This window comes from Callithrix jacchus, chromosome 6 (assembly GCF_049354715.1).
Source record: "Callithrix jacchus isolate 240 chromosome 6, calJac240_pri, whole genome shotgun sequence".
Lineage (NCBI taxonomy): Eukaryota > Metazoa > Chordata > Mammalia > Primates > Cebidae > Callithrix > Callithrix jacchus.
Window position 1 is genome coordinate 68,523,593 of NC_133507.1, and position 18,547 is coordinate 68,542,139.

The following is an 18,547-nucleotide window of genomic DNA, read 5'->3' on the forward strand; positions in this document are numbered from 1 at the left end:
TTAAGTGAAAATCTGTGAATAGTAACCTTCATTTGACTTTAAAAATATATTTTTTCTTACTCTTATGTGATAATTTAGCTACTATGTTCTAGGTTTTTGGTTATTTTCCCTCAGAATATTAAAAATACTGTTCTGTTTTCAGTCATTTATTTATGCTACTTTTTGTAGGTACTCCTTTTTTTGTTTTTGGTTTGGTGATGGTTTCTTTTTGTTTGTTTGTTTTTACTTCTGAGATTTTTGTCCTTGAATTTAATATTTGGAGTTTCATTTATATATATATATATATATATATATTTATGTAAATGATTCATTTTAATTTAATTTTTCAGATTTCAGTGCCCTTCTTCAGTTTGAGGAATTCAAGTATTTCATCAATTCTGAAAAATTCTAAGCCATCTTCTTTTCTTTGCTTCCCCCCACTTCTCTCCACCCCTTTCATCTCTAACTGCTATTAGAGATATATGGTTGGCCCTTGCACAATGAGAGTGAAAAAGATTAGGAGCACTGACCCCTGTGCAGTCTAAAATCTGTGTATAGCTTTTGATATTCCCCAAATTTAGTTATTAATAGCCTATTGTTGAACAGAAGCCTTACCTATAATATAAACAGTCAATTAACACATATTTTATATGTCATATGTATTTTTTTAAAGATGGAGTTTTGCTCTGTTTTTCAGGCTGTAGTGCAGTGGTGTGTTCATACCTCACTGCAGTTTCGAACTTCTGGTCTTAGAAATCCTCCCGCCCCAGTCTCCTAAGAAGCTGGAACTAAAGGTTCAAGCCACCTTGCCCAGCTGATAATCTTTTGTTTGTTAAACCACTATTTTTGAGTTGTTTGTTATGCAACGTAAACCTAGTCTCTCCAGAGTGGTCTTTCTTGCTTAGTATCCCCCTTTTCTATAATCTTCTTGCTGAGACTCTGACTAGGAGTTTTCTATGCCTCAGAATCCCAGTAGGAAACAGATACATATATAAAAGACAGTTTAATGAAGACTTCATTAAGAGATGTGGGCAAGTTTAGGGGAACTCAACAAGGAATAGTGTTAGGACGGAATTAGGTTCATCACTGGTAGGAAGCCATTACTACCCTTAGACTTACAGGGGCAAAGGAAGTAGTTGTTACTGGGACCTGAGAGGAGATCTGTAGCCACATGCTAGGGACCATCTGACAGGAACTATGGCCTTAGTGGAATTCAGACATTCTTAAGCTGAGACCTGGCAGGGAGGGAACCAGAAAACTGAATATGCTAATTCAAGCTTGTCCAATCCACAGGCCTGAGGGCTGCAGGCCATCTTTGAATGTGGCACAACACAAATTCGTAAACTTTCTTAAAACTTTATGAGATTTTTTTGCAATTTTTTTTTAGCTCATCTGCTATCATTAGTGTTAGAATATTTTATGTGTAGTCCAAGACAATTCTTCCTCTTCCACTGTGGTCTAGGGAAGCCAAAAGATTGGATACCCCTGTGCTAATTTCTTTCTTTTCCTGCTCTCTTACCTCCTGCAATTAGCCACACTCAACCAGAAACCAGAAGGCAAGGACGTCTTCTAGAGGCCAGCCTCTCAGGGCAGAGTGGGGTGGGGAAGATGGGGAAAGTGGGGAAGGTGAAGTATGGATGTTGAGGGACCAACAGAAAAAAATATCCAGTGCAAGCCTCATCAAGTCTTAACATATCCTGCTCTAGAAAATTAAATCAACAAATGACATCTAAGGAGGAATTTCATGGCCAAACCACACCTTGACAATCACTTTGAAAGTTATAAGGATTAGGAAAAATATACTGATTTTAGCAGACCATGCTGGGATATTCACTCAATTTAAGGGACCATGTGTGTCTTCCCTGAGATTAGTTAAAAATTAATTTAGAATTAATTAAAATTAAAACTTTAAAAATAAAAACAGGAAATGGGTGTATTTACATGTGAACTGAAAAACTTTAAAAATAAGATTATCAGTGTATTTTATCTTTAAAATCGCCTCCCTACCAACCCTGTAAGATGTAATTTTGGACATCCAGCAACTTCCCATGCTCGTTTATTGTGAGTTCTTTCAATACATAAACCTAATCTTATCCATATTTTAAACACTAGTATCTTGCATGGTTCTCCAGAAGTAGAATAAATGAATGAATAAATGGATGTTAACCACAAATGATTCTGCAGAATGGAGAGTGAAGGAATTTATACATTACTTGAACAAGAGTTTATATCTGTGCTGTAACAATGCGGCCCTATTTTGAAGGATGCACACAATTGTTGGAAATGGGAACAGAAGTTTATTTTAGTGCGCCCCGTTTTGTTATTTTTTTTTCTTTTAAGAATAATCTGTGAACTCAAGTGAATTATGTCATTATAAAGGTAAATTTATTTTGGCTATATGTTTTTGAAAAATTATCTGCAAACTTTTTCCCTTCCTTTCCCTCCCCTTCATCTTCCTTCTTACCCCTTCCCCTCTCCCTCCCCTTCTTCTTCCTCCTTCCCTTCCCCTTCCTTTTCCCTTTCCCTTTCCCCTTCCCCTTCTTTTCATTCGTCTCACTGTCCCCCAGGCTACAGAGCAGTGATGTGATCTCAGCTCACTGCAACCTCCACCTCTCATGTTTAAGCAATTCTCTTGTCTCAGCCTCCTGAGTATCTGGGACTACAGTACAGATGCCCGCCATTATACTCAGCTAATCTTTGTATGTTTAGTAGAGATCGGCTTTTATCATGTTGGACAAGCTGGTCTCAAATTCCTGGCCTCATGGGATCCACGCATGTTGGCCCCCCAAAGTACTGAGATTACAGGTGTTTGCCATCACACCTGGCCCTTTCTTCTTTTGTATTTTTGTTTGTTTTTTAGAGATGTGATATCTCTATGTCTCCCAGGCTGGAGTGCAGTGGCATGGGCATGATCATAGCTCACTGCAGTTTATAACTCCTGGGCTCAAGCAACCCCTCTGCCTCAGCCTAGCTTCAGTCCTGTAGCTAGGACTACAGGTGTGCACTACCACAACTTGCAAATTTTTTATTTTTATTTTTATAGAGACAGTCTCACTATGTTGCCTAGGCTGGTCTCAAACTCCTGGCCTCAAGTGATTCTCTAGCCTCAGTTTCCTAAAGTGTTGGGATTACAGGCATGAGCCACCATGTCTCACCTCTTATATTTTATTATTATTATTATTTTGAGACAAAGTCTCATTCTGTCACCCAGGTTGGAGTGCAATGGCGGGATCACAATTCACTGCAGCCTCAAACACCTGGCCTCAAGTGATCCCACCTCACCCTCCAGAATAGCTGGGACTACAAGTGTGCACCACCAACCTGGCTAATGTTTGATTCATGTTTTGTAGAGATGAGGTCTCTCTGTGTTGCTCAGGCTGCTCTTGAACTCCTGGCTGGACTCAAGTGATCCGCCCTCCTCAGCCTCCCAAATTGCTGGGATTACAGGCCTAAGACATCTGCCCAGCCACTTCTTGGCCTCTTTTATGTCTTTAACCGTGAAGCTTTAAGATCAAATGCTGTTTATTCTTTATTAGTAACATATTACTTTTGGCAAATCTCACAACCATGGGACACCAACCAATCAACTTCAGCATGGAGGTTAAGAACAGCTGCTCTCTAGCCTGGGCAACATAGCCAGATCTTGTCTCTGATTAAAAAAAAAAAAAAGAAAAAGAAAAAGCAAAGAGTAATGGCTCACATCTGTAATCCCGGCACATTGGGAATCCAAGGTGGGAGGATGTCTTGAGCCCAGGAGTTTGAGACCAACCTGGGCAACATGGCAAAACCCTGTCTCTACCAAAAATACAAAAATTAGCTGGGTGTGGTAGCATATGCCTATGGTCTCAGCCACTCTGGAGGCTGAGGTGAGAGGATGGCTTGAGCCCAGGAGGCAGAGGTTGCAGTGAGCTGAGATTGCACCACTGCACTCCAGCCTGGGTGATAAGAGTCAGACCTTGTCTCAAGATAAATAAATAGCCAGGCCCATACCTGCAGTCCTAGCTATTCAGGAGTCTGAGGCAGAAGACTGAGGCTGCAGTGAGCTGTGATCACACCACGTCACTCCAGCCTGGACAGCAGAGCAACACCTTGTCTCAAAAAAAGAAACAGAACAACAGCTCTCAGGCTTACATAATTTAGCTGATTATTTACATTGTTAAAATATTAGGTGTGAAGTGTGCAAGCATGAGGGCCCATGTATTTAGTTTATAAGAGGAAAAATTATGAATGATCAATTATGTCTATGTTCTGCTGAAGAAAACTATAATCTAATACTTTTGACAGAACCTATTGTCATTTATGATAATTAAGAATCAATATATAAAACATTTACCTAGAGACAGTTGTTTTTCTTATTTTATTTCATTTATCTAAGACAAAGGCCATATTTAGGTAGAATTACTTACTTCAAATACTTTTAAGGGTGGATAAAGAAGGATTAATGGGTACAGAAAATGCAGTTACATAGTAGGAATAATATCTAGTTTTAGGTGGCACACTGGACTATTATTGTTAAATATAGTAGCCATGGTTAACAATAATTACTATAGTTAGCAATAATTTATCCTATATTTCAAAATAACTTGAGGAATGGATGTTGAATGTTCCCAAATAACAATGTTGAGGTGATGGATATCCCAATTACCCTGATTTGACCATTACACATTGCATGTTTGTATAAAAATACATGTACCCCATAAATATGTACAACTATTATGTAGCCATACCAATTAAAATTTTAAATTACAAAAGAAATTTTATAATGATAGATATCAGTTGATATAAAATTTAAATAGGGTAGCTTAGAAATATACGAATGGATTCATAGGTTTTGTTTTTGAGACAAGGTCTCACTGTCACCCAGGCTGAAGTTCAATGTGCAATCATAGCTCACTGCAACCTTGATTTCCCAGGCTTAAGCGATCCTCCCACCTCAGCCTCCCAAGTAGCTGGGAGTACTGGCCCATGCCACTATGCCCAGCTAATTTTTGTGGAGACGGGGGTCTCACTGTTTTTGCCCAGGCTGGTCTCAAACTCCTGGGTTCAAGTGATCCTCCCACTTCAGTCTTCCAAAGTGCTGTGATTACAGGTCTGAGCCACTGTGCCCAGCCTGGATTAGTGGTTTTGATAGCTGAGGAAGATTAACATATCTAAATATTTTGTTTCCAGATACTGGAGGTAAAGCTGAATAACTGCTTACTCATTTTTTCCCTAAGAATTGTGATATACTTGTTAATAAAAATTAAAATGTTAAGATTTGCCTTTTTAAAAACTATCAAAACAGAAAAGATGAATGAGAAAGAAATAGAAAGACAAAAAGAAAAAACAGAGAAAAGAAAAATGCTACAAATATATATTGAGTACTGCAGGAGTCTAGGAAAACAATAACTTTTCTTTTTCTTTTTCTTTTTCTTTTTTTTTTGAGACAGAGTCTTGCTTTATCGCCAGGCTGGAGTGCAGTGGCACGATCTCGGCTCACTGCAACTTCCGTTTTCCGGTTTCAAGCAATTCTCCTGCCTCAGCCTCCCGAGTAGCTGGGACTACAGGCACACACCACCATGCCCAGCTAGTTTTTTGTACTTTTTAGTAGAGACGGGGTTTCACCATGTTGGCAAGGATGGTCTCCATCTCTTGACCTCATGATCCACCCGCCTTGGCCTCCGAAAGTGCTGGGATTACAGGTGTGAGCCATCGCGCCCAACCAAAAAGTAACTAGTTTAACAAGTCTTTTAGATTTTCCTTGAGGGGTTCTGACCACATATAGACATGAGGTTCTTGACCCTCTTTTCTTTCTTTTTCAGACTCCCATATTATAATCACTCTGCATTTAGATTGAGTCAGTTCAATGGCAAAATATGGTGGAAAACCAGCTGATTTTCAGTGTATTTCACTACTTTTTAAGAAAATACTTTGGTTCCCTATTGTCTATCATATAAAATAGATCTTAGAGGAATAATTTTTTACATGTCCCTAATGCCATTCTTGTGCTACTTCTTTTTACTCTCTACCTTGGCCTCTGCATCAACATTGCATGTTAATTTCAAGTTTATGCTTCTATCTTATATGCCTTTTGCTCGTTGTCATTTTAAATCTGTCACTCTCTTCTAGCTCTTGCTCAAAACATCTTAAATCCTTCCGTGTCCAATCATATTCCATCTAACATATTTCCGTTCAGTACTTGTTCAATTTTACTATTGACTAGCCTTGTGTATCTATAGTAACAAATGGGTCAACAAATGAAAGGAACTAAAGCTTATTGAAAGCATACCATAGTCAGGAAATGCCATTTATGGCTTTACATAATTGACAGTATTAATTCTTTATAGAACAAAAGGTTGCCTCAGAGAATTTGCATACCTTGCAAACAGGCTAAAAACTAAAAATTGGCAGAAGTAGGGTTCAGTCCATGGCCATCTATTTCTAAAGCTTATCTACTCTTCATCTCGTATCCTGCTTCCTAATCCAAAATGGTGGCTGATTAAAAAAAGAATTCCTATTTTTACTTTGGCAAAAATGTAGTTTGTATTTATGTTTGAACATAGCAATGTTCAAAAGTATAGAAATGTATGTCAAACCAAATAGTAAGTCCACACTATAAACTTTTAATAGAGTTACTTTCTCTTAGGCTGGCACAAAACACCAGGATAAGCAAGAATCCCCTTTCATGAGCTTTGATTAGACAGTGGTCATAAGTTTGGAATGCCTTTTATATTATTTTTTTCTATGAAATATTATCTGTTGTAACTAACTCCTTGTCATTTCAGCTATATTTTGTTAGATTATGAGCAGAGATTATTTTTTCTTTCAGTGTTACCCATTCCCTAAAATTTGTCTAGTTGTAAGTAGTTATTTAATACATATTTGTGAGTTAACTATAATTAGAAAACCCAGTTTGCCTTATGACAGGCTAATTTTTGAATGTGTAATAATGTCCTATGTAACCACTCTCATCAAAGAGAGAATTCTACCCCCTATTAATAAAATATAAGGCAATAATAAAAATGTAAGAAAACTGTATAATCAACCTTCAACGAAGTTTTTTCTTAAACTCTATCGGTATTGACTTTCATTTTGTATGCTCTATATCTTCCCTATTTTTGTTAACAATATCTCCATCATCTTCGACTTCTTCCTTACTTTGTGATCTTCAGCCATCTCTATTCCTTTGAACTTAAACAAACAATCTTCAGTTCAATCTGTGCAATTTTAAATAGACAATTTAAAAATATATTTTAGCAAGTCCTCTGGATACTGTGCTCCCAGCTTATATGCCTTTTGCTCCTTCGTTGTCATTTTATATCTGCCACTCTTCTCTTACTCAAAATATCTTAAATCCTTACTTGTCTAATTATATTTCATCTACAGTATTTTCCTTCAGTACTTGTTCAGTTTTACTACTATTGACTAGCCTTGCTCGTCTATATTAATGAAAAGGTGAAAGAATTAAAGGAACTAATGCTTACTGACAACCTACCATATGAAAAGCCAGATTCATATTGCTTTTTGCCACTAGATGGCGCCTATGTCTAAGTAACAATCCCTATTCTTTAAGTTAAACTATTTGGGAAAAAACCTTGTCTTCCTTTGAGGTAAATCCAACTGGTGACTTTTCATGATAGGTGAAATGTATCTCTTTAAGAATTAAAGAGGCCGGGCATGGTGATGCACACATGTAATCCCATCACTTTGGGAGGCCGAGATGGCCAGATCTCTTGAGGTCTGAAGTTCCAGACCAGCCTGGCCAAAATGGTGAAACTCCATCTCTACAAAAAATACAAAAATTAGCCAGGCATGGTGGTGGGCACCTGTAATCCTAGTTACTTGGGAGTCTGAGGCAGGAGAATCGCTTGAACCTGGGAGGCAGAGTTTGCAATGAGCTGAGATCAGGCCACTGCACTCCAACCGGGATGACAGAGCCAGACTCTGGCTCAAAAAAAAAAAAAAAAAAAAGAGTTATTAATTCTATAAGAATTGTTCATTTTAAGCAATCCATCTAAAAGAGCTTACACATTTCTCTCCTTTCCTAAACTAGGGTTTATAAACCTGTTTCTTGATGATTAATAGGGAGCATCAATCATGGTACTACACAATGACATGCAGATTATTCTAGTATTTGAGCCTACATTAAATGAGGTAAGTATATATTTTGAGATAACTCTTTACAGTATTTTAGCAGTATTGTAATTTGAGGCTTGTTTTTAAATAAGCATTTTTTCCTTTTTTCCAGATACTACTTTTTAAAAGGAACTACTAATAACAAACATCTTCTTTCTTCAAATTTCATTTAGAAATATTGCCTCCTTTCATGTTCTGTGATCAAATAAACCACATAAATTATTAGAATTGGATTTAATACAAGTCTTATTAGTGAATTACATGGGCTTTACAATATTTTATGAAATCTGTTTTGAGTGATCTATGACATATTCTTTGAGATACTGAGATGTTTTGATAGTTAAATTGCTTAAAAGTGGTATATTTTAAATATTGATTATATTTCTATTTAATAACTGAGTTCTACAGCATTCAAAAAAACTTGAATGTTACTTCCTATATTAAGATTTCCCTTTGACTTCTGTTGCCTTTAATTTTAGCATTAATAATATTATTGATTCCATTAAAGTGACTGCAGGTCTGACAACTTAATTACCTTAAATAAGTAATTTCATTCTGTTTTTTGCTATTTGTTTTTTTTCCTGAGACTGAGTCTTGCTCCGTTACCCAGGCTTAAGTGCAGTGCAGTGGCACAATCTGGACTCACTGCAACCTCCGCCTCCGCCTCCTGGGTTCAAGTGATTCTCCTGCCTCAGCCTCCCGAATAACTGGGACTACAGGTGCATGCCACAATGCCCAGCTAATTTTTGTATTTCTAGTAGAGACGGGGTTTCACTATATTGGCCAGGCTGATCTCAAACTCCTGACCTCAGATGATCCACCCACCTCGGCCTCCCAAAGTGCTGGTATTACAGGCTTGAGCCACCATGCCCGACCTGCAAATGTATTTCCATATGACTACTGAAAAAGTAATTCTGTTTATAAAAGGGAAATATTTAAAGAAACTTAGGACAAGCATAATATTAACTAGCAGAATAATTCTCAAGCTTTAGTATGCATAAGAATCAAGTAGAAATCTTGTTACAATTGTATACAGATTTCAGGGTTACAATGCCAGAGACTGTTTCAATTGGTATGAGATAGAGATCAGAACTGTGAATTTTAAACAAATATTGCAATTGATTCTTTTATCTCTGTGCTTCTCAAGGTTCTTAGCTTGCACTAAGGAAGAAATTCTCATTTGAATGGATGTGTGAAGTTGAGTGTTTTGTTTTGGATTCAAAATTAAGATGTGTTATAGAACTATAACTTACAAGAGGAAATGTAGTTTTTCACATCAAAGTCTCTACTAAAAAGTAAGGTAATACTTACAATCTTATTTTATAGTTATTATCCCAATAAATAATACTTGAAGATATCTCTTGATTGCTGAAATTACATCTGAGATAGTGCACTAAAATCACTTCAGATTATTATTATTAGTAAAACTTTCAATATGCAATTATGAAAAATTAACTAAAATTAAGGTAACTATCTCAGGTTTTTTTTTTTTTTTTTACAGTGATCATTACTTTTTAAAATGCCAACTCCTTTCTAAAAATCAACTTCTGCTTCCTTTACCTAGTACTAACGCTTTTCCATTCCTTTTAAGTGACCCTGTTTTGAGCAGTGTTAACACCTCAGAAAAATCTCCAGATATGTGTCCTGTATCTTTTGGTCTACTTTAATAACAAAACAGAGTCTCCTTGTTATCCTATTTGCTCAACCAATATACATTCTTGCCCTTGTGTTTATATAGTACATTCATTAGTAGTTTTTACTTGTCTAGTCTTTTGGACCATTAAACTAGAGTTTATTATCCTCCAGGTGATGAATCTTATTTACAAATTCATTGCAGATCATGTGTGGGCAGCATGATTGCTGATCCTGCCTAACGAATACATTTAGTGTTTAATTTTTTTTTTCTGTTGCTATTTTCTAATTTGAAGTGGGTAGACCAAAACCAATTAATTCTATTCCAGTTTTTCAGTACTTTGCTGCATGCTTCTTCTGTCACTACAGATGCTTATGACTCTTAATGTATAGCTTTAAATAACATTGGTATTAGAGATGTGCTGATACTAAATTACATGTTTCTAATATCTGTGTCTTTCAGGTAAAGCAGAGCTGCTAATTACTTTGAAGTTTTTTTAAGTCACATCTTTATAATTTAAAGTAATTTACCTTAAACAAAACTACTTATAATCAAATTGCTGTAATAATAATCATAGAACAAGCAATATTTAAGAACATTTGAAAACATGGCTCAAAGACTATAATACCTAGCTGAATGTAGGTATCTGACTTTTTACTAGACAGAAGTTTTATATATATATATATATATATATATATATATATATATCTACATATAAAATTAAGAAATAGACATGTGAGGTATTTTAGATTTAGAAGTTAATAGGTTTTCATACTCCTCCATTATCTAGTCAACCAAAATGTAAAATGAAGTAGAAGAGGAGTTTCGCATTTATAAAGACAAGCATTCATTGAGGCTGTGATAAGACTCCAAAATTTCTAGTGATGTTTACAGTTTGTCACTAAGCTTTAGCATTAGAGTGAGTGAATGAGAAGGTGAATTAAATGAACAAGTAAATATTTATGTAAATTTATCTTGACATAGCCAAAGCCCTAATGTCACAAGAATCTAGTATGTAATAAAAGTATCTTCATTTTTCTTTCATTTTAAAAAACTGTGAAATGGTTCTATATCATAATATTAGATTAATGACACTTTAACAACTTCAACCTTAACATCATAATAGACAACCAAGTGCAAAAAAAAAATCTCTCTGACGTTAAGTAGCACTAGACACTCGGGAACATAGAGTCTTGAGTATGATGCAAATGGATTTAAGTATAACTATTTTCAATATGTATTATATTTCTAGCACTGTGCTAGGTATGCTTATATAGGTTATTTCATTTAATCTTCAATCCTAAACATCTTTTGCAGTGAGGAACAGTAATTTATTCCTGGCTTATTAGTTTTTCTGTTCTCAGTTTTATATGCTCCAGTAATAGAAAGTACTACTATCCTTTATGAACACTAAGGCTGTGTAAGTACTTGAAGTGATTCAAACATCATCAGATGGGTGCTTGAACTAGATGTATTAAAAATTCATCCAGCTCTGAGATTCTACACATTTATGCGCTGATTTAGATAATGGAATTAAAACCATGCAGCTAGGACACAAAACCAGCAGAACAATATGAGTATGAGGCAGAAACAATGTCCTGATACTCAGAGATAAGTTGCATCCATGGTAGTCTGTCCAGGAAAGTTTGGAGCTGATTATGAATATAAAATTAATTGTATGTCCTTAATGCTCCAAATTATAGTAAAATAATCACCTAATAACTAAAACATGAGAAAGAACCGACTAAAAAGAAACCAATTTTCCAATTTTTTAAATAGCCAGCTTAATAATCTCACCTACAGAATGAGCAGAGGTTAGAACATTCTAATCCTATTTTTCCGTAGGACACAAAAATAGAAGCCGCTTGCATTGAAATAGTACTGTGACTAAGCCTAGCCTCACTGTTGCATGTTTCTAATTGCATGCACTTCAAGGTTTGAATTTTTTTAGAAAGCTATTAAAAAGTGGGAAAGTAGGCCCTAAAGTATGACTTAGAGTTTACTTTAAAAAAATTCAACTACTTAAAATTCACTAGTATTTAAGGCAGTGTTATTTTTCACTTCTTTTTACTTTATTCATTTTCATTTTTAGAAGTAGTCATACAGATAACTTATATACTCATGTACATGGACTTAAAAAAATAACAACCTGGAAATAAAAATGGCCAGTTAAAAAACATCGAGGAGAGAATAAAGACTATTTAATAAATTTTGCCTTACTTTAATATTATATTTTGGCTACTTTACATGACTAATTTGAATTTGAATGAATTCCCATGGCAAAAAATTCCTAAGTGTTTGCTCCAATGAATTGGGAAGAATGTTTGGTTTTCCTGCTTAATCTCTCAGCTATTTATGCATCTTTTCTGTAGTATAGTTGCTTTTTGTGAGGCAAATAGGTTCTTAGAGTCAGTCCCTAATTTCTCATTCAAATTAATCTTTACTTTTTATTGTTGTAAAATATATTTAATGTGATACCATTTTAACTTCACGTTGCTGCACAATCATCACCACCGTCCGTCTCTAGAACTTTTTCATCTTTTTAAAAACCCTCATTGTTAGATGTAGAGGTAAGAAATTGTTGCGGCATTTGTGACCCCTACTTTACCTTTCTTAGCTAGTTTCCACAAGATACATTTGCCAAAGACCTTCTAATCTAAAAGGCCTCATTTATCTGTAAATGCTAATACTATTAGGTAGCTAAGAAAAACGATGACATCAAAAAGTTGATGGGCCAATGCAAATTTTGAGGAATAATAAGGATATCTGCAAGCTCATAGATGTTTTGAGCTATCTGTAAAATTATCATATATTTGAAATAAAAACTTTTGAAAACCACTAAAATGAAAAGCTAAAGTTATGAATTCCTGTAGCATTAGAATTTTTTTTCTCTAGAATATGAAATATGGCACAAAACTTATGAGTTTATGTTATATTAGGGACAAAACTTGTGAAAAGTTAATTCTTTATATATTAATTATTTATATATATGAACATATTACCATCGGTAATGCATCTCCAAAACAGCTTCATACGGTTGTTCTGAAAATGTGTTTGTAAGATAAGGCCAAACTCACTCTTCCAGGAAATCTATTCATTCCATAATTTAGTTTTCAATTGAGCCTAAACATACCCCAGGTGAAAATAACAAAATTCAGATATGTCAGTATTGACGTACATGTAGGTGGTTCTTTTATTATAATTTGTGAAATGCTTGCAAGCTGTCTTAGTGAGGGATCTCACATGGAGAGAGATAATCAAGATACAAGATGACAAAGGTCAATCAAGTTGTGCAGTTTCATGAAGTGATCAAGTACAGTATGTTTTAAACAAAGAAAATTGTTGACCTATTCAAAGGTGAGGTGCTATGGTATAGCATTTTAGTGTAAATTATTTGATATCTTAAAAGCTATTTCTTATTATTTCTCTTCAATCTAAAGTGACTGACAACACTTCTGAAATCACTTGCTTCCATTTGAGTGGCATTTCATTAAAACATCCCAAGCTAAGATTCCTCTTTATTCCTTTATTAAGAACCGGAGTCTACATCAAAACTGTCTACAACCAGGAGTTGTTTGTATTTATGTCTTTACATTAACTACTTTTCAATTGTATTGAGAAAATCGCTTTTGTTTTTCAATTATTTACTGGATTCTAAAAGAAACAGTTGTCAGAAATAAGTTTACAGTGGCGAATGGCTGCTTCAATAGGTGTAAAATCAATTTATAACTTTTATTTAACAAAAGGGATCTGCCAAACTATCCACTGTTCCTTTAGTTACTCTTTTTGATAGCAATGATATACCTAATTCCAAAGGGAGAATGTTGTTCTTTAAAAATCAAAACAGTACTTTACCACCAAGTCAAGCATATCATGTGCTATATTGACATTTTTGAGGAAATAAGTTTTTTTCAAACTTTCTTCTTTATAAGTCTGAATTTTCTCCTTGCAATGATATGGTAATCTCTTCACTCGGCAAGTCAATCTATTTAAGAATCAAAGTTTACAGTGAAGGGAAAAATGATGAAACTTACTTAATGTTAATATGGAGAAATGGGCTGGGCACAGTGGCTCATGCCTGCAATCCCAGCACTTTGGGAGGCCAAGGTAGGTGGATCACCTGTGTCAGGAGTTCAAGACCGGCCTGGCCAACATGGTGAAACCCTGTCTCTACTAAAAATACAAAAAATTACCGGACGTGGTGGCACACACTACTCGGGAGGCTGAGGCAGAAGAATTGCTTGAACCCGGGAGGCAGAGGTTGCAGGGGGCCAAGATCAAACCATTACACACCAGCCTAAGAGACAAGAGCAAAAACTCCATCCCAAAAAAAAAAAAAAAAGATGGAGAAATGACAAAAACTGCAGAGGAAACGGATGGACCAACTATGCTACCAAGTGCTACGCTAAAATAAAGCTTATAATTTTAACTTTTTTACACTTTACCCTTTACATTTCTCTTGAGGTCAACATCTACGCTTCAAAATCAATGACTAAAATTGCATAAGCAAGCGCAGTAGGTAGATACGTTGTCTAATAGAGTTAGGGTGGTGCCAGTCTTCATTTGGGGTGAGAGAACGATTGTTAACTTACAAAATTTTTAAAAGGCCATATAAGACGTTTAGGTTCTTGCTCAAACATATCAAACATTGCAATGAATTTGCAAGGTGGAAGATTTTGGTACAAATAATAACTGGAGAGGTATAGTGCTTGCAAATACTCAGAAAATAATTTTAAACTACCAAAGGCAAAGCATTAATGGCCTGCATTTGAAAACAAAACTGTTGCATTGAAGCATAGCCAACTAGGCAAAAACACATGGTTCCTGGGGACCCCGTCAAGTAGATAAGTTATTTCGGGTCTACCTGAGGAGGGACAAAGATGAGAGGAGCCATTTAAAAGCAGTTCTGCTTTATGCCTCTTTTGTTCTTGCCAGGGTGCCCATTTTTAAAGTATTCAAACAAAGAACCACAAACCGCCAGTCACACCATAATACCAGCTTGTGTTTACATTTTCAGCTCTCCGGATCGTGATCCTATTCAGTGCACACAGAGCGAGTGCTCGTGTACACGCGCCCGTCCGCCATCAGGAGGACTGAAACTGTAAACACAAGCTGGTATTTTGGTGTGATCACGCTAATATGGCGGTTTGTGAGGTCAAGGGGTGGAAGGTGAATTATGGATCCAGAATTTCCTTGCTTTTGTCAGTTTAAGTCAGGCTGCTTGTGCAGTAGCTGTTTTTCAAACTTTAATAACTCAGCTATATTTTAAAGCAATGGAAACCTACCTTAAATAATTAGAGGGGCTACACTGGAGAAGTGTCTTCCCAGGAAGGTAGTGGAAGCTCAATTCCGCAAAACCTTTAAAATTAGACCATGAAAGGCATGTTACAGCCTAGTTCTCAAGATAGCCATGAGTTATTCACAGCATAAAGTGTTGGGTAAAACAACCCAAGGTCTTTATAAAGCTTCTCGTCTCAATGGAAAACCATTTAGGTGGCTTGTTTTATTATTAAAAGTTCCCTTAACCAAAAAAATTGAAAATAGTTTATTGAATTGACCAGCATGCCCTAAAAAGAAATGGACCAAGTTTCAGATGGAACTCAGAATACTTTTCTCACTTTGCTGTTGAGGAAAAAATTATCTTTGTTGTTTAGCTACAGGTAGGTAATATATCTTTATCCAAAGTTGTACTAGATGGGATCTTCAAGGTTATTTGGATTTTGAAGTACTAAGAAAATATCCTCAGTAGAAAAATATCAGAAATGGTATTCCGACTCACCCTACCAAGGACAAGAAGTTCCAGATCATTAGGAACAGATATATTGGAGCTTTGTCCTGTAAAAATACAGGATAGGTAACAAATATATAACATTAGTTGTATAGCCACATTTATTCCTTCATTGAGATACAGGTAAGTATAAAAATTTTATTTTATTAATTTTAAGAAAGTATAACATTACTAAAGTCATCCAAGTTAGAAAGATAAATGGAAGTTTCAGTAAATGGGATGCATTTATACTACTCTTAGCTCTTTTGAGTGAAGGTTACATGAGGACTGGTTATGTTTCCAGTAAAGTGATCTTAAATTTCATTCCTGCCGACAACATGGACATTTCTTTCAATGTATATTCTTTATATTTGTGTGAAAAGTAGTTCTAAAGTAGAAGTCAGTTATCAAACTGCATATGGAAATGGAAAATGGAAAGAAATTTTTCTCTTCATAAATGAATTTATTTCTAGTTCATCCAAATTCAGTTTGAGACAAAGTTCAAAAGAAGGAAAGTTTTTTCACCCTAAGGCAAACAGACTAGTAGTAATGAGTGTGTATATATGTGTTGGATATTATACATTTGTATTCTTAGTTGTCCAATAGAGACCAATTATTTTTGTGACAATATTGCGGTTTCTAGAAGTAAAAAGTTCAGGTGGTCTTTCAGTCCATTATAACCTTAAAGCTTTCTAAAAGCAGGGAATTATCAGCGATCAATATTTTCTTTCAGAAACCATCTCTGGGCCGGGCGCGGTGGCTCACGCCTATAATCCCCGCACTTTGGGAGGCCGAGGCGGGTGGATCACAAGGTCAAGAGATCGAGATCATCCTGGTCAACAAGGTGAAACCCCGTCTCTACTAAAAATACAAAAAGTTAGCTGGGCATGGTGGCGCGTGCCTGTAATCCCAGCTACTCAGGAGGCTGAGGCAGGAGAATTGCCTGAACCCAGGAGGCGGAGGTTGCGGTGAGCCGAGATCGTGCCATTGCACTCCAGCCTGGGTAACAAGAGCGAAACTCCGTCTCAAAAAAAAAAAAAAAAGAAAGAAAGAAACCATCTCTGGACTAATACAGAACAATGATGACTTCCTCCCTTTCATGTACATGTGTTTATATGTAATAATTTATGTAATAGATGCATACAATAAGCAAACCTACAAGTAAATATCTAGAATAACTAAATAATTCATATTAGTTTATTTTAAGTGAATTCATTTCAGGGTTATCTTGTCTCTTCTATTAGATCGTCAATTATTTAAAAGTTAGAACTACCGTACATTTAAATAAAAGTTGTAGCTCCCAATAGCATCATTCATTCTTTTGGTGTTCAATTAAGATGACAGTGCTGATGAAAAATGGAGATGGTGAGAAGTAAGAAGAAAACAAGATAGCTGGGTGCACTAGTGTGTACCTGTAGTCCCAGCTGTTCGGGAGACTGAGGCAAATGGACCTTTTGAGCCCAGAAGTTGAAGCCCAGTACCAGCAACCTAGGAACACCTAATTCTCTCTTTCTCTCTCTCTCTCTCTCTCTCTCTCTCTCTCTCTCTCTCTCTCTCTCTCTCTCTCTCTCTCTCTCTCTCTCCCTCTCTCTCTCTCTGTCTCTCTCTCTCTCTCACTCTCTCTTTCTTTCTCTCTTTTTAATCAGGGGAAAGCTTCAATGTAGTCCCCCACTATCACAAACTCTACAGTCGGGTTTTCTCCATTTGGGGAAAACGCAGGGATCAGCATAACCCTGAGGAGTGCAACGCATAAGCCTGGCCCTGGGAAAACCACCTTCGTGATCATGGTATCTCTCCTGACAGATAAGTACGGAAGACCTAATTTCTAAAAGAAAAAAACATAAACAAAACAGAATGTAAGGAGAGGCTAATGTCCTGCAGGACTGTTAAGACCTAAGTAAGATTGTTTACATTTTTACCTGTTATATCATTAACATGCCTTTTATTGCTTGTTCTACAACAATGTATCCTTTCTCTGTTGACTTTAGAAATAAGAAGAAAAAGAGAAGTGGATTTAATGAACAAAGAAAATGTTATGAATGATTAAAACCAAACAAAAAGCCACATTATTTCTTGCTGTATTTTCCCATGCTTTAAGTTTTTTACCTGCTTATTTCTTTCTTTGAAGCATTTATAGAAAAATATATGAACGCAGCTTTATTTTCTACTTGTTGAGTTAAAAACTTTTCTTCCTGGGAGGATGAGTGGCTATTTCTGGATCTGAATCGTTAAAGCGGTAACTATCACTAGAGTTTGTTCCATCTTATTAGTGTAATACCTTTTCATTCAGAAAATAGCAATACATTTGGCCAGGCACAGTGGCTCATACCTATAATCCCAGCACTTTGGGAGGCCAAGGCGGGTGGATCACTTGAGGTCAGGAGTTCAAGACCAGCCTGGGCAATATGGTGAACCCCCATCTCTACTAACACAAAAATCAGCTGGCATGGTGATACACACCTGGAATCCCAGCTACCAGGAGGCTGAGGCAAGAGAATTGCTTGAACCTGAAAGGTGGAGGTTGCGGCGAGCCAAGATCACACCACTGCACTCTAGCCTGGGAAACAGAGTGAAACTCTGTCTCAAAAAAAAGAAAAGGAGAGAGGTTGGGGGAAAATAGAAAATTGCAGTAAACTTTAGGATATAATGCTTTTATTTGCAGTTATTCTGCTGACCAGATCAGATTCTGTAGAGGCCATGTGAGAAAAGTCATGCCTATATTTTCTCCTTAACTATCTTAATATTAGAAGTCAGCTTAAAATGGCCTTAAATGAGACGACCTCAAGGCCTCAACCATAAAAAACTTTCCTCTTGTCAAGGAAGATTTCTGTTAAGACTAAGGTATGTTTCAGAGAAAAATAATGAATGGCTTGGTTTACATATTCAGGATTTTTTAAAGTGGAGATCAAAACCTGTAGCTGAAATCTAATGAGACTGAACAAGTAAGTTTAAGCATTTGTAATATTTTAAAAATTTACTTTTTTAGGAAGGAAAGTTCTCATTATATGTCAGCATGTCTCTTCCTTACTCATTATTTAAAATATTTCTCATGA

At 36.0% G+C, this 18,547-nt stretch overlaps 1 long non-coding RNA gene and 1 other non-coding gene across 2 annotated transcripts in view; one reads left to right on the forward strand and one right to left on the reverse strand.

The window, feature by feature from the left end:
* Nucleotides 1–18,400, forward strand: part of LOC118154573 (uncharacterized) — a 36,769-nt gene extending 18,369 nt beyond the window's left edge. Inside the window, exons 2-4 of the long non-coding RNA XR_004744636.3 lie at nucleotides 8,012–8,112; nucleotides 9,242–9,394; nucleotides 16,228–18,400. This is a non-coding gene — a long non-coding RNA (uncharacterized LOC118154573). The remainder of the gene's footprint in view (nucleotides 1–8,011; nucleotides 8,113–9,241; nucleotides 9,395–16,227) is intronic.
* On the reverse strand, nucleotides 17,138–17,305 carry LOC118155173 (U1 spliceosomal RNA). The gene has a single exon (XR_004745392.1). It is a non-coding gene; the product is annotated as a U1 spliceosomal RNA (small nuclear RNA).
* Nucleotides 18,401–18,547: the final 147 nt, after the last annotated feature.